Consider the following 17,871-nt stretch of genomic DNA (forward strand, 5'->3'; position numbering starts at 1 on the left):
ATTTCCATGAAAAGAAATTCTGCTGCAGTTGTGATTGTATTAAATGTATAGATTAATATGGGGGAAACTGATATATTAACAGTAATGAGTTTTCCCTATATATCTCTGCATTAATTTAGGTCATCTTTAATTTCTCTGAACAATGTTTTGTAGTTTTCAATCTATAGGTATTGTATGTCTTTTGTGCAAGATTTATTTCTATATATTTCATGTAATTTTATACTGTTGTAAAAGGTATTCGTTTTTTTTTTGTACATTTTAATGCCTAATGTTTTGTTGCTAGAATATAAAATTACAATTAAGTTTGTATGTAGTTCTTATATTCAGCAACTTTGTTAAATTCACACATTAATCAGTTCTCATACTTTTCTGCAAATAAAGCCAATTTTATCTCTTCCTTTTCAATATGGATGGTTTTTATTTCTTGCTTTTTTAAATTGGCTAGAACTTATACTACTGTGTTGAATAGAAGTGGTAAGAACTACCATCCTTGTTTTTTTTCCTGATTTTAAGGGGAAAACAGTCTTTCGTCATTAAGTATAATGTTAGTTATAGTTTTTTGTAGTGTTCTGCATCAATTGATAAAATTATTGTATACTCCCAGTTTGCTCGAAGTTGTTTTTTGTTTGTTTGTTTGTTTGTTTGTTTGTCGTATCAGGTATGGCTGTTGGCTTTTATCAAATGCTTTTTCTGTGTCTACAGAAATGGTCGTATGTTTTTTTCTTTTTCAGTTTGTTAATATGGTTACATTGATTGCATTCTAAAAGGTAAACCAATTTTTTTTCAGCTTTATTGTATAATTGACTTATGTGTAAGGTTGAATTGTGCAATGTGTTGACTTTATATATTAACATATTGCAAAATGATTACTACCATAGCAATAACTAAAACTTCCATCAAGTCACGTAATTAATTTCATTTTTATTCTTACCTATTTTGTTGGTTTCTGTATCTGTGTGGATAGTGACACCATTCATTGACCTAAGAGAAAGTAAAAATAATGAGAGGTTTTATGAAGAGAGTTATTTAGTTTGATTGTGAATTAACTGAGTAGGCTGTGGTGACTGCCTGCTAGCAAGGGAACATAAAGCATAGGTGATAGAGAAAAAAAAGTCTGAAGGGATTAGACAGTCTGGAGCTACAGGTCTGTGAGTCACATTGCTGTATCTAAGTTTGAAGAGTTTTAAAGTGCACCAGATTCAACCACAGATATACCTGCTTCACACAGCCCGGGAGATCTGAATGCACACCCAAGTAAAGTTCGTACTGGAAACAAAGAAGTGCCATGTCCATTTGGATAAGATCAGAAATGTGATGATTAATCTCTCCAGTGAGATAGATGCTAAACAAGGCTTATGGCAGCCACATTCAGCTATCGATAACGTGGACACAGACCTTTTGTACAGAATGACAAATGCAGATAAGACTCAGAATTTCACATAGAAGATATCTCATTTTGATGATCAGTTATATAGAATTCACATTTCTCTTCTTATTTAGGAACCAACATCAAATAGAAAGATACAGAAAGTATTTTAAAAGTCATAATGTAGGTCTTTTGTGTACGCTCAAAATGTGAAAGTGGTTTTTCATAAGGGAAGATTATTTTTTGAAGGGAATATTTCAAACAAACACACAAAAATCTATAGTAAAATATATACTCCATGTATCCATCACTATCCACTTTAACAACTTTGGCATTTCGCTGTACTTAGTTCAGTTCTTTTGTTTTAATTTTTGTTATGTAAGAAATAAATCTTTGTAGATATGCTGAATCTTCCTTTGCAGTCCTTACTGCCTCCTGCCCCTGGTGTAACCAGTAACTAAAATTTACTGTATATTTCCATATTTCTGAATATTTTTATATTTTTAATTTAAAAATTAATGTCTATATTTTTTATATTTTATTCTATATGCTTAGTTGAAATTATTGATGATATTAAGTGTAGATGCATTTCTAGATTTTCTACTTTTCTTAGTAGATCTGTTTGTCTATCATTATTTCAGTACTTTACTGTCTCTTCTTAATATATATGTGTATATATATATGTATATTTGTTCAGGTGTACAACATTATAATTTAATATCTGTATACACTAAAAAAGAGATCTCTCCCAAAAATCTGCTTATCATACATCACCATACAATTGATCCCCTTTGCCTTTCACCCATCTCCTCTCCCCCTCCTTCTCCTCTGGTAACCACCAATCTGCTCTCTGTATCTATGAGTTTGACTTTGTTTAATTAGAATTGGGAAGAGGCAAAATACTTGACTTGCTCTTATCTTTGTGAGGATTGTTCAACATTTTACCTTTAAGTATGTTAACTTTAAGTGGATGCTCTCCATAAGACTGAGGAAGGCCCATTCTAGTCCTACTTTTTTGAGAGATTTTTATTATAAATTGGTGTTAAATTTTGTCAATTGATTTTTTTCTGCATTAACTGAGATAACTGCCTGGTAAATTACATTTGAATGTTAAACTAAAGTTATTTTCTGGGGATAAATCGTCATTTAGTCATACTGTAGTAGTATCCTTTTTTACATTTGACCGGATTTGATTTGCTCATATTTTTTAATAATTTCTGCATCTACATTCATAAGGGATATTAGTCTGTAACTTTTTTTCTTGTATCTTTTTTTAGATTTTGATACTAGGGCAGGCATATTTTGAACTCTTAAAATGTATCGAGAGTGTTTCTTCTTCTTTGTTTCTGAAAGAATTTGTGAAAGAATGGCATTTTATCTTCCTTAAATGTTTGACAGGGCTCACTAGTAAAAGTATCTGAGCCTGAAGTTTACTTTGTGGGAAGGTCTATATAATTATGAATTCATTTCCTTTATTAGATATAACTCGATTAGCTGTATTTTTAAGAAATTTTAAAATGTGTTTTATAAAGAATTTGTCTAATTTAAATTATCAAATTATTGTTATAAAGTTGTTCACAATATCCCCTTATTATTATTTTAATGTCTGTAAGATCCGTAGTGATATCCGTTCTTTTACTGCAGATATTTATAATTTTCATTTTCTCTCTGTTTTTATTATATGTTCTACTATGAATTTATAAATTTTATTTTTCAAAGAAGCAACTTTTGGCTTTGTTTTTCTGCATTATATATTTCTATTTCACTGAATCTCACCTTTATGTTTATTTCCTTCCTTTTATTCATACTTAATTTGCTCATTTTTTTCTAATTTTTTAGGATGGAAACTTAAATTTTTGATTTGAGACCTTTCTTTTTTCTAATACAAGTTTTTTAAATTACTGATATACTTTTGAACATTGGTTAACGTGCATACTATACATTTTATGTGGCATATTTGCTTTATCATTTAATCAAAATTTTTTTTTTTCCTCACAAGAAGTTATGGCAAATCTCCATTCAGACTTCAGGGGCCCTCCTCTGTTCATTTTCTCTTCTCAGTACCTTGCCCTGTACATTTCAGATACTAGTATCCTGGAGCTCTTATATCTGCCTCTTCATGTCAAGGTGTCACTACTCACTTTGGGCTCTACCTCCCTTCCTTGTGACAGGAAGATGTCCCCAGACAAAAAGCCATACAATTGTGGGATGATCAGGGGCTCACTTCAGTGTATTTTCTTTTTTTCAAATATCATGGTTCTGTAATGCCCATATAGTGCCTGAGAACCATTGCCTCATTTATACTTACCAATCTTATAGTTATTTTTGGTGGCAAGGTAAAACCAACTCTAGTTACCTAATATTTGAGCATTTAGTCTGTTTCTAATTTTTTGTCATAATAATACCTAGGTGAACATCTTAGGCATGAACACTTCATCGATCAGGACTTCCCTCATCGCCCAATCTATCCTAGTCCTGTGTGCTGCTAATGTTACCATATTTTATATTTGCCATAGCAAGTATTACTCTCTGAAATCATCTTTTATTCTTTTCTTTCTTTTCTTTTTAACATCTGCCTTCTTCCACTGAAAATTAAACTCTAAGAAATTTGAAACCTTGTTTATCGTGGTATTTGTTGTATGAAACATGACTCGGCACATATAATGTTCATGAATATTTGTTGAATGTGATTGAGAATAAATGAATTAATGGCCTTTTTTTGGATTTTGCATTACTTCTTAGCTATCAATTTCCATGAGTGGGTCAAAAAATATAAGTATTTTATTCAATCTTGAGACAGTTTGACAGTTTACTTTTCAAAAATATTATGCTAAATTACGGTTAGTTTCAAGAAGCCCAAAAGTAAAGTATTCTCTTAAGAATAACCAAATTTGTGCAAGACTTATCAGGGTGATCACTTTGTAAGTTATATAAATGTCTAACTACTATGCTGTACATAAGGAACTAATATAATATTGAATGTTGCCTACAATTGAAAAATTAAAATTTAAAAAAAGACTAACCAAATTTGTATAAAATATGTAAACCCAATAAGAATAACTTAACCGATAATGTAAGCTCTGTGAGGTCTAGGACAATGTGTGTTTTATTTATCATTTCATCCTAGGACCTTGCACAGTACTTGGAATATAGTAATAATGCAGTAAATATTTTTGAATGAATAAATGGTGATTGGTACTATGATTATTTCCATTTTTATTTTTAAAAACCCAGATTTTTCAAAGTTTCAGCAATTGTCTTCTGAATAAGTCCTGGATAAGGTAGAAAATAAAAGAACATATTAAAAAGAAATTCTAGTATTCATTCTCAAAAAAGCCAGGAAAAAGTAGTACTTAGGAAAGCAATAATCAGATTATGCATGATTACACACCACTCTGTATGCCGTCTTGGACTTTCTGTCAATGACCACTTGCTTGTTCCAGAACTGGAAAAATGTCAGCCAAATTCATATCAGTTAAATCTGATATTATGAATTAGGGTGCTTCCATTTTAAATAATTTATAACTATGTCTGTTTATGAAGCAAATCACTTCTAATTTAATATACCTTAATTGTAAAATTGCTCTAACTACCTCATCATATCTGGAAGTCATTCTCAACATTCTCCTTAAAAAGATAGATAAGTAGTACAATTAAGGCATTTTCTAAAATATCTGTTTTGAAACTGACTAGACAAATATTATTTTTCATTTTATTGGTAATTTTACTGGATGCATCTTAACTTCAGCCAATTTCTTTAATCAAATTTTGTGTTCCCTGCTCCTCTTTTTGTTGTTGTTGTTCTCTGATATACACCATGTTACTTTGGGTCAGTCTCCTAGCTGGATCCTAGTAGGTTTTCTATGACTTTTAAAAAGCAAATATCTGTATCAGTCAAGATTTTTAGTTACAAGTATTGAAAAATAACTCTTGCACTCTTGCTCTCTTAAGCAGAAAAATAATTTAGCAGAAGGAGATTCAGGACACAAAATAGGCATGTGGTCAAGAACAAGGAAGCTTGGGAGAGTAGGTTCGAAAAAAGAAAAAAAAAACCTTCATTCCCAAGCTGCAGTCGAAAGAAAGCCTTCCCTTCCCTTCAAGGTTATCCTTATGTTAATAATGTAACATGCAATAATAATGCAAATTCCATCCTGTTCTAATAAAAATCAAAGAGCTAATAGAAAAAGGGGTGTATTGGTTTCTGGATAGTCAAAAAAAATATTACATTATCTTGCTTATATTTTATCTTTATGTATCTGATATTGGGATGAAGTGGAATATAGTGGTTAGAGGAGAGGACACATTAGAAATAGAAGAGAAAAACAGTTGAACCGGGTTATTTCTTGAACTGGAAAAAGTAAATTGATAGGATAAATAAATATAGCACATTTATTGTCAGAAAAATCATGGTCTATGCAATCATGACATTAAAGGTTTAAATCTTACTTCTCCCTTTTAGATTTTGACCTAAGGCAAGCTACTTATCTTCTCTGAGCTTAAGTCTTCTCAGTCACCAACTGGGAATAATAACAATCATCTCCCAAGTTTGGTGTGAAGATTAAACGAGAACATGTATGTAAAACATCCAGCATGGCCCACTAATTCACAGTGGTCACTTGCCAAATAAATTTATTAAATTTATTGAAGTGACACTGGTTAACAAGTGACACTTGTTTCCCATTCTTGCTCCCTTACACCAAAGGGAACTTGATTTAATAGGTGTACAATTCAATAATACATCATCTGTATATTGCATTGTGCGGTAACCACACAAAGTTAAATTTCTATCGATAACCATATATTTGACCCCCTTTACCCTTATCTACATCCCCCCTCTCCTCTCTTCCCCTGGTAACCACTAAACATTGTCCACATCCATGTCTGTTTGTCGTGTTCATTTGTTGCTTTCAGTTTTATATCCTGCATAAGAGTGAAATCGTATGGTTATCAACTTTTTCTGTCTAACTTATTTTGCTTAGCATAATAACCTCAAAATCCATCAGAAGACCCTGAATAGTCAAAGCAATCCTGGAAAAAAAAAAAAGTCGGAAGTATCATACTGCCTGATTCCCTTCACTTTTTGTTTCCCATTCCAGCTCCCTTACACTAAAGGGAACTTGATTCCTTCTTTTTAACTATGACTAATCTGTACTATTTGCAATGTTTAAAGCTGTCCACTTTGTTTCTCTCTAACCTTATGGAGTCTCTTTAGTGCTCAAAAAATTAATCCTGTGTTAAATAAAAAGAGATATTAAGATCATGTACATACGGCAAATTAAAATAAGTATTTAAATATTTGAAGGAAAAGCATTGAAGCATTGATCATTAAAGAGGATTTCTGAATTTATTCAATTCACAGAAAAATCATTTTTCTAAAATAGACAAATTTATTTGAAATTAAAAGAAAAATAAATGGTATAAATTAAAAGTTGTGGGAAGGTATTGAGAAATGTTAAAAATAGGCTTTGTTCTACAAGAGTGGTTCTTAAACTTTAGAGTGTCCAAGTTTAAGCTAGTGTATTGTCACCTACAGAATTCTCAATATCACTCCAAAGATGAAGATTTGTTAATACTGGTATGGGGCCCAAGAACCCACATTATTAAACACATTATTTCTTGATTTTGATAATCTAGTCTAGAGGACTTTTTTTTTTCCCCCACCAGAAGGATTTCTTGAAGAAAAGTTTTACCCACCATGGATTTTATGAAAATTAGAGGCACCAACCTCTAAACAGTGGTTGCTGACTACTCAACACTTGTAAAGCAATATCTCGGACTAGTGATTGAAGACCAAAACTAGTTTACAGATGTGTTCTGTCTAGCAAAACTTGTGTTTAAAATGTTTGTAAAGCCCTTAGGCTAAACCTGCTTTCTTCAGTTCATTGTTGGCTTTTGATTCCTGGTTGTAGTCAACCATATTGTATTCATATTTAAGTGACACAGCTCACACTGAGACATTTGTTTGTCAGCTCTGAAAAACTTACGAGATCCATCACTAAGGCATAGGAGTTTTCTGGTGATGGTTAAATTTTATTTTAAGTTCTCACTTGACCAGGCCAAACCAAGCTAGAGTTGAATTATGACTTATTTTACTACTTAAGGCTGACAAATTCTGAAAGAGTCAAGGCTGGTTGAATCCCTAACCCTCCTCCATAATATATGGTTTACTTCTCTCTTCACCCTATTAGACTATGAACAGTGCCTGCACAAGACTGTCTTTGTTCTTGCCTTGTCCTCAGAGCCTAGCACATCATATGGAACTTAATAGATATTTAAATGTTTGTTGAAATAAAAAGGCAAAAAGAAAGGAAAATAAGGGAGAATGGAAGGAAAGATGAAAATAAAGAAGGAGGAGAAGATAATAGAAGAAGGATGGAATGAAGGAAAGAAGAAAGGGAAGGGAGAAAGGAGAAAGCAGGCAAGAAAGAAAAAAAGATGGAGACAAGTTTCATTTGTAAAAAATCTGGGAACATGACTAATTGTATTCTTCATTTTAAGAAAATGCAAACAGAAATATAGCCTATTTTAATTGGCACAGTTTCTAGGTAATAATCAAATTCAGAATTAGGCATCTTTGAGCAAAGATGAAAACATAGAGAATTGTTTATGTTTGAGTATTGGGCACTAGATTTTCAAATATTGATAGAATTGCCCAAGATTTTGTTTTATGTTATTTAAGGGACTCCTGCTGAGTTTCTGAAGTGAAAATAATAAATTAATATCTTGGGAGATTTCAATTTTGTAATTACTAATATCATAGCTAAACATACCAAATGGGCAGCAGCAAAACACCAATGTGCTATTTATATTTAAATCTAATCACAGGTTTTGTCACAGTCTATTCACACAGTCTTCATTTGTGTCTATGCTTTTTTCATTATAAAAAAGAAATGGCTTGAAGAAGAGAGAGAGAAAGATGTCATCTGTTGCTTTCAGAAAATTAAGCTCATTTAAAATTGAGTACTTAGAAATCCTGTTATTTGTTTGTTGGCTTGGATACCTTCTTTCTAAAATAAAACTTACCCTAAACATGGTCTTTAAAATCAAGTGAATTAGAAATCTATAACATTTATACCAAGTGAGCTGGGGAAGAGAATGGTGTCTAAGAAAGGAAGGAGCATCATGGGTTAAGGTACTAATCCAGACACTACTATGATCTTAATGACCTCTGATATGTCACTTAATCCTTGAGACTCAGATTTTCATCTGTAAATTGATCAAATCACTCAAACTCAGTTTAGAAGAACTCAGAATTAATTGACGGTACAGCACTAGTAATTAACTGCATATCTCAGCTCCATTTTTCAAAGGCCCTCTGCCTTTGGTCAAGTAAGCTAAAATTTCTGATTCTTAATTTAATCACCATAAAGTAGGCATTATTATGATACATACTTCACATGGTATTTGAAAAATTTCAATAAGAAACACATATAAAACAGCAACTGGAACATCAGAGTAACATCGATTTTTATTGATGATCCCAGGCTGCTGGGAATTAATCTCTGATTTTTGCATCTGACTAAATATAGAAAAAAAAATTAGAAGCAATAAGTTTCTGACTAAAAAATGGTGGCTCCTTTCATTTCCCAATATCACTGATAAAATGAGACAGATGTGAAATTTCTAAGGCAGAAAACCTCATAACATAGATCATTTATAACCTACCTATTCCTATATTCCTGATGTTTATATTTTTGATGTTTGTACAGGAAAATGAGTGACTTATATACAAAGTTTTCAAAATGTACCATGCAGTCATTTAACAAATGCACTGAGCTCACAGAATGCTGAGCACTCATCTAATTGTGTCAGATATCCAGAGGGCTTTGCAACATGCCCCCATGGGGAAGATAAAGCACATCCCTGAGATAAAGTTTAGAGAGCAATATATCAACAAGTACAGATCAATAGCCTATAAAATGAATGTCTAAGTGCTGAGAGGATCCTTTGGAAAGCTTTCTTCAAAGCAGTAAAATAAACTAAAAGGGTAGTAGCAGTGTGCATAAAGAAAGGCAAAGAAGGTCAAAATTCAATTACAGAGTACTTGAGACCAAGAAATAAGAAAACAGAGTTTGTGAATGTTTGAATTTCTTCTACTTTTTTCAATTTTTATTTTGGTCTTGTGATGTTTTAAATTCATATATAACAGTATTTTATCAATAGGTTCTGTATACTACACCCACATCTAGAACCTCTTTGTATTGTCAAATTTTCATTAAATCATTTTAAATGAACACTATTGAAGTAAAATTTATATACAATAAAATGCATTCATTAAAAATTTATTTTTGAAAGAATCAAGTTTTTAAAAAATAAAAATAGCATTTATTTTTTTAAGGCTTGTTTTTAGATTAGTCATCCCACTAATAAGCAGAAAGTCAGAAAATATGAGAGAATAGAAGAAAATTAAATCCTTGGTAACCATATTGATTTCAGTAAAAATCACTCCATTTCTAAGAGTATTTTTAAAAAGTAATATCTGTACCTTTTGTTTTCATGTTCATATTTAGTAGCATATTTGAACAGAAAAAAACTGAAAATTTTATTTTATTTTAAGCAGTTATTTTTATTATGAAAATTGTTGTTAGAATAAAGTTTTAAACCAATACATCTAATGAACACCTCATGAACTTCTCTTTGAGAAGGATATATACACTTAATTTTATATAACCTCTTTGAGAAAATATATGGAATGATAATGCAAAAACATATGAACCAATTTATTATATAAGACAATAGTAAACCCCGCCCAAAAATATCTGTTAACTTGTGTTATAGACCACACGGGGCCACACAGATATTTGGGAGGCACTGATTCCATGTTGGATGCCAGAATGTTATGTAATAACTGGTCAGATTTTCTGAGCCATTTTGACTCAGTCTGTTAAAGGGTTTATGAAAAACTTCAGAGTGATACAAAGCCATCACATCCAGGAAGAACTTCACATGAGTCAACCGTATGAATAGGTCATTTTACATTGTAGCTTTGCCCTTAGCCTATAGTGTTTTATTCACTGACAAACTTCATAAAATCCCATGATTCAGTCACATAGTGGATAGGATATAAAATAAGGCCAATTATTTTAATTTGGTCTAATGTTGCTACCTTTCTTAATTACAAATATACATCAAAGAATAACAATAAAATAGACAGTAATCTTTATGGGGACAATATGTGTATTTTCATTTTGTATCTGAGTACCTAGTCTCATAACTGGCACAAATGAAGTGCTCAATTAAAATTTGTGGGATGAATAAGTTGGTTAATGAATAAGAGATCAATGGTCAGTGGAAAATTATCATTACTAAAATATATATTTATAGAAAATGCACCCCTACAAGAAGGTGTCAATAGCATTGTTTCTGTATAATGGGAAAAAAAAAGCCATTTTAGAAAGCAGATAGTTATGCTGATTTACTTGTTTTCATTCTTTTACAGTAAGTGGCAGAAGTAAAGTATGAAAAGTCACACTAGGGCACAAATGGGAGCTTCCAAAGCAAATAGCTTTCAAAAATTCCTCACTTTATTGCAAATTTGGGAGCTTAGCAATTATGTTTATAAACACTTCTCTGTCATTTTGTCCACTAGTGTATGACTTTTTTAAATATCCTGCATAACTGCCAAGAGACCAGAAAGGATTACCACTCATAAAAACGGATTCATCTTATAAGGGAATTGATTTGATAATTTTCAGAGTATCCTCAAAGAAGAAAAGAAGTAAAATAATTTTGGGCATGAATAGAAACATTTTGCATTCTGAAATTGACTAAGATTTAGTTTAATGATTACCAGAGCTTGGATCAATACATTAGAAAATTTTAGCTGTTTATGTTTATGGGTAAGTGTGTGTGTATTTATGTGTATCAGCAATGGCACCAAAATGACATTCCTGTTTGGAATTACAGAATGGTCATTTTGTGTCCAAGTATACACGTGTTTCTTTAAAGATTTATTTTGTAGTGTTGCATTTTAGTCTAAAGTATGTGCTTGACTTCAATCCTTGCCATTTTAACATTTTTGCTGAAATGGGACAATAGGATATCTCACTACTGTGTCCTTTTACAAAGTCTCCACATTAACTTCTGGGAATACTTGAATCTGTAATCACATCTGCATGTGGATATATCATTTTGTGTCTGTTAAAATCAGTTTTGCACCTGTGTCCATGAATCTGCAGCACATAATCACTCACATATGTCCCCCTACAGGCTTAGAATAACTTCTGTCATTTGTTTTTCACTACTTAGAAAATAATAACAATAAATTTATTTTGGTATATTCATAACTAAATATGGTTGTTGTAGCTAAAAGAATCTAATAGGTATTAAAGGCTATCCTGGGAAGACCAAGGAACACATCTGTTCATTAGCGTCTTTCTAAATTTCTATTGAACAGAGTTATTCATGTGGCAGGTATCAGTGCCATTAAGAGTTGTTGATTGTGCATGGGGTTTTTCTCCTTGAATGGAAGTTAAACAGGCTTATGAAGTTTAAATACCATATTTACTTATCCAAACATAAATAATTGAACCATTATATATGTGGTAGATTGTTCCAAAATTAATTACCTAGTTACTTTCTCGGGCTCTGGTCATTTCTTTCTGATTACAACATGTTCATATCTATTATTGTCTTATAGTTTGTATCTTGATATGAATAATGGTGGCTGCTGAATTTTCAGCACCTCATCTATTCTCCTCAAAAGTGTTTCCCACAAACTATCCTACAGAGGTGATGCAATTTTTAGACTAGTAATATTGACATCGACTGAACAGCTAGAACTTTCAAAGGAAACTGACTTTGATCTAGACCTTCATATGGATTTTCCTCGAGCTGCTGATGGGTTTTGCCCTGTTGAACTTCGTTGTCCAGTTACGCTGAAATTATTATGAGTAGAGTCAGAAAGCCCTCTGAGTACTCCAAGTGATCGTCTATGTGAAGGAGAAGGGGTACACACTATAAAATATGTGTTTTCATATCAATAATATTTATGTATACTGACAGCTTAAGTAGATCAAAAAAATCACAGGGAAAGGAGAATGAACCCTTCAAAAAAACACCTCAATAGCCCGTAAACTTGTCTTCTGGCTTTCATGTTTATCAGCATCTTGAGAGGCTTTTACAGCCCCTCACACACTCCTTTATTATTCTTTTATTGATTAAGTAGTGATGTCTCCTGGACCTAGGACATGGTTCACTATTTTCAATTAAAATGAAGAAATACCTTGTTTTTTGCAGGTTCATTTCAAGCAGTTGGCTCATGGGAGTCTGAGAGAGGCTGCTGCCCATGACATGTTGGAATTATCATGATCAACTACCCAGTTTGGATTTCACCCAGTGGCCAAGAGATTTTCATGGTAGACAGCAAAGGTTGGATTTTTAAGAAGAGTAAACCAGGTAAGATTTGAGTGAGACATCTGATTTTTATCACTTGTTCTAAAGGTTTTAGTGTGAAGTACGGAATAATGCATAGTTTTTCTATTTGTTTTCTAAGTTCACTAAACAGATTTTTATAGAATGGTTGTGCCCTGAATTCAAGAGCATGTATACAGTAATAATTTGGTCCCTCTTTCTCAAGAGAAGACAGAAGTTATTTTAAGATACATGTAAAGCAAACATAGAAACACTATGGATGCTAGTTTAATGCAATAGCCAAAAATTGCAAGGTATAGAGATTTCCTCTTTAAGTAACTACTCTGAACCACAATGGAATAAACAATTATACTTTTGAAGGTGCAGTAGGGAAAGTGTTGCCATTAAGTATTTATATTATAAAAATGTATCAGTTCACAGCATGTGATCTTATAAATATCACTCCAATTTAGAAAATTATACTATTATTCTGCCTTTTATTTCTTTGAAAGTATTTATCATTCTAAATTGTTCATCTAAGTATTATTTAAAATGGTGATGCACTGACATACTCTATTATTATTGTGGCTTCTAGCATTTAAAATAGTATACTCTTATTCCAGTACTCGTTTTTTCTACTTTGTCTATTGCATTCTGGAAACTCTTCTCAACTACTACCCATAGTTTGGTCAGATTTTCTTATCTCTGTTTAACTCTCTTCCTCCTCTATAGCATAATTTAAATTTATCAACACTTACCTGCAGAAACCGTAAGTTAATCTTGTTCTCTGACTTTAAGATCATCAGAGCTTATACAGCTTCTTTGAATTTTATGCATTCCAAAGCCAGATTTTCTTTTAAGATCAATTGTAGAAGGAAAAACATAGGTAAAGTTTATTAATTTAGAAAACAATAGGGAAAGATTATTCCAGTTCACTTGAACTCCAAGTTTTGTACGAATATAGTATTCTTACTTTCTGAAAGTAAAGTAAATGGAATTCAGTCAATAACATAAGGTAAGATCATTATTTGGATGTAGATGAGAACTTCTAAAGAGCTTGAAAATAATTGATTCTCTAAGTTTTAATTAATGTCACTTCCCAACCCCCTATCTTACTTGTCTATATGATTTACTTATCATAAGAGTACAAAACTCAAATAGTCACAATTTTGAAATTTTTGAAAATAGTATAGATCACCATACTCATAGCAGAAATTCTTATTTGATGAACTGAATAGATATCTGTTTGCCCTGTTAAGTAGCAAGATAAGTTACCAACATTTAGAAGAGTCTTGCCAGCCTGTAAATGAAAGGGACATCAAAATGTAGAATGCATTTGTGGAATGAAGTTCAACCCAGTTCCATGCTTCATAGCATTAGTATCTCACAAACAATTATAAAAAAAGCATACAAGTACTTTTGACCAAAGTATTAAGAATCATAACTTCTCTTTTCTTCATACAGTCTTTTGAAGTGAATCTTATTGATTAGGAGTACAAAGATAGCATATTACATTGTTCTGTATGAAATCATGATTCAGAAGGGCCCTCTGGACATAAAATATGTTAAAATGTAGTCATGTATTTTCCCAGTTGAGAGTTAACTCTCTGAAAAATGAACACAAAATTTATATATTACAATTTCATAGTTTATATTAGTTTTAAATTCACTTTTGTCCTTTGTTGTTAGACTGGCAAGTGAATTTTTATGATTATGCAAGTTAGCTTCTCCATAAAGTTGAAAGAGTGTTAAGACTTCCCAATTCTGTTTCTTAGAAGTTTATAACAAACGCATAAACATTTGTACTGTTCCTTAGCTTAAAAGTAATTTTTCTTTCTTAAAGCATTTTTAAAGCAAAGGTTTGTCTTGCTTAGGATTACATTACTGTATGCTTGTACATAAAAGGAATATTAAGCTAGACAGGATATAAAAGTTGAGATTTTTCAAAGCACTTCTGATAATAACATGCCCTATGTAATGGGATATGTAGCCTCCAAGGTTGTTCATAAAGCACATTTAAGTAGCACCTGTGTATGCAATGTGTCACTAACTCTACAGAGAGTAGTGGGCAGTCTATCTGTGCAATTATGCTTATTCTGAGGTCCTCTGAAAATAAAATCTTGAGAACTTAGTGAAGTAGCCGATTCCATCATGACAAGTCTCATATGAATCTTAAATACTTTTTGGCTGCATATTTATTTGCAATCCAATCATTTTTTTGAATGTCAACCACATGTAAAGCAGCATGTGGCCAGAAACAAATTAGCAATCATTCCTGTCCTGCCTTCAAGTAGTTCACACTCACAAAGGAAAACAGACATGTAAAGAGCTTTCTCCAGGCAAAATGAACTGAAAACTTTAATGATATCTTTCAAGCAAAATTCTTCAAAATTTAAGCTGAAGAACTATTAAAGTTGGTAAGAGTATTAGAAAGTCTTTGAGACTTAAAGGGCATTTCAGCTGCACCGCTAAAAAGTGGGGAGAATTTTAATTGATGGTAAATAGATGTGAAAGCATTCTAGGCTCAGGGAATAGTCTGTAAAAGTCAGCAAGAGATAAAAATAAATATTATGTTTAGAGAATAGAAAGCTTGACACCAGAGTGTAGGGAGGAATGCAAGAAGAGATTGAGTATATAGGTTGGGGCTGGACTAGAGCACTATGGTGGTTATAAATATAAAAGCGAAGTAATCTAATCTATACTTTAAGAAAATGATTCTGGGAGAGGGTGGGATGTGGACAAGGAAGGTACTTACAGGGAGTAAAGATAAACTAAGAGTATTCAGTCCTGTGAGTGTAGAAATGTGGTACAGATTCTGATCTACTCTGTCACTGGTATCTAGAACAGTTCTTGCCCATCATTGATTCTGTTAGTCTCTGTTAAGTGCTGACTAAATGAATGTTTCTCAAGGATAATCAATGAAGTTCTACGTTTGCAACTTTTTTCCTTTTTTTTAAAATAGTTTGAAAACTCTTTATACATAGGATGAAAATAATTTAACTTACCTGTTTTTCATCACACGCATGGGTATATACACATACACAAACATACACTAAACTCTCTCCCAGTATGTGCTTGAAATTAAACCTCAGATCTTATTTCTGAAATTTATGCTTCAATTAAGATGGAGACAGCTGCTATCCTACTTTATTTCCTTTTCGAGACTTTTATCTCTCAGGCTTTATCCTTCCCTTCATTGTTTTATCATCACATCAATTACTGTGTTTCATTCCTCTGAAATGCAGCATACGTTGCAAGCACATTTGTATGGCAAATATACCCTATGTTGGTACATACTGCTTACTTAAACCTAATTAAGTAATTCTGCTGAAAGTATCACGTTTCTATCACAATGCACATTTGCTCAAAATCATAGGGAACACTTTAAAGCATGGAAAATAACTGGGGAAGGGAGCCTGAAAAAGACAGAAAATGAATATAAGTGAACTTCAGCCCAACCTTTTTTGACACAGTCCTCTAATGAGCCAGAGTGCATTAATACCTCTACTAGAGGAAACTCCTAACTCACAGCATCACTTTCAATCCAATTATTTTATTGAAAATTACCATTGTCATAAGGCTCCCCAGGAGAATGCCAGATTCAGTACATTTTGTATGATTGAATCATCCATTTTCCCAGAAGTTCTCTTATGGTCTGGAAAAAATCCAAGAATTTCTTTCTAAATATGCATACTTACAGAAATGTAGACATGACTCACTAAAATGTAATATTTTTAAGACCAGAGTCTTTATTTTTCTTCTCTAAGACCTTAATTACAGAGTGGCTTACTTATTCAATAAACATATCTGATGAGTGATGAATGACGAAAATCAAAACTTGTGCTTCAGATCAAAACCATAACTTCTGTATTTTTAACAGTAGGAAATATCTCTCTCTTTCTTGTTAGGGGGCCAATTGGTATTTGGTTCATCTTGTCCATTGTCAGATCAAAGGTAGCTTATCTTCTCAAAGTTCACTGCCATGATTTAATAACAAATATTTTAAAATCACTATGTGACATTTAATAGTACCCAAGTATTTATTAGGAGTAAAGAGGATTTCATCTAAAATAAAGGAACAAGAAAAAGAAAAAATAACATTAATTAAATGTCTCATTGCTTTTATAAATAAAGTATGGTTCTCTTTCATACACTGCCACAAATTTTGAATTTATCTTTCTATAGATCTCAAATGCTTGGAAGAAAGAAGTAAAGTCCTCACTCTTTCCATGCTGTTGTGTGTGAACTTTTCTGGATAGAGGTCACTGGGATGCTGCCATCTCAACAAGCTACCCTATTCTATTTTGAAGGGCCAAGCTATAGCAAATTGTGGGTGAAAATATACCATCACCTATATAGACATTGGCTTTAAGTAGGCTTGAATTGAATCCCAGCTCTGACAATTACAAAGTATGTGATCTTGGACAAGTTATTTATCATCTCAGAGCTTTGATTCCAATCAGTAACATGAAGATATTAGCAATGGTCCCATGGAGCAATTGTTAGGATTAAGTGAAATCATATATACAACACTCAGCAGAATATCAGACACATTATAAATAAGTTGTTGCTCTATTTATTATTATTATTATTAATTATAATTATTATTTATAGTCTATATATGTAGCAGTTCTACCTCGAAGTTCATCAGTTTCAGCCAAATGTCAGAATATTTCACCCTTAGTCCTCGGAAGTAAATGAGAGGTCAAGTGCTTACTAAAATACCTGATACCTCAAAAGCACTCAGTGTTAGTTGTGATGGTAGTTATTATTATTATCATCATCATCATCATCATCATTTCCTTATATAAGCATTTCTCTTCTACAAGCTTTTTGAGGGGGTCATGGTCTAATCTATTTATATCAATAACTTTCTCCCTAGGATGATGACAGGTCTGAGTTATAGTTAGTGTGATTTTGAGATAATACCCTGTTCAACAGTTGGTTATTGTTCATATTATAATCATATAGCTGGCTGTCTTGGTATTGAGGTAAATAACATTTTCTTTATAACTGAAGATCACCAGAGTGGTTTTTCATACCAAATTATAGTCTTTAGAATCAATGAAACGCATTGATTCTAATTGAATTGAAAACATTATATGCTTAATATTGCATACATATATGAAACATTAACATATATCTATGGTAGC

The 17,871-nt window shown here is 32.1% G+C and overlaps 1 protein-coding gene across 8 annotated transcripts in view; it reads left to right on the forward strand.

Annotated features, from left to right (window-relative positions):
- Window positions 1-17,871, forward strand: part of LINGO2 (leucine rich repeat and Ig domain containing 2) — a 1,089,314-nt gene that overhangs the window by 784,568 nt on the left and 286,875 nt on the right. For all 8 annotated transcript variants that reach the window (XM_039880667.1, XM_039880666.1, XM_039880668.1 and 5 more), the window contains one exon: window positions 12,605-12,763. The gene's annotated coding sequence lies outside the window, so the exon portion shown is untranslated. The remainder of the gene's footprint in view (window positions 1-12,604; window positions 12,764-17,871) is intronic.

The sequence above is a fragment of the Pteropus medius genome, unplaced genomic scaffold (genome assembly GCF_902729225.1).
Source record: "Pteropus medius unplaced genomic scaffold, Ma_sr-lr_union100, whole genome shotgun sequence".
Taxonomy (NCBI): domain Eukaryota; kingdom Metazoa; phylum Chordata; class Mammalia; order Chiroptera; family Pteropodidae; genus Pteropus; species Pteropus medius.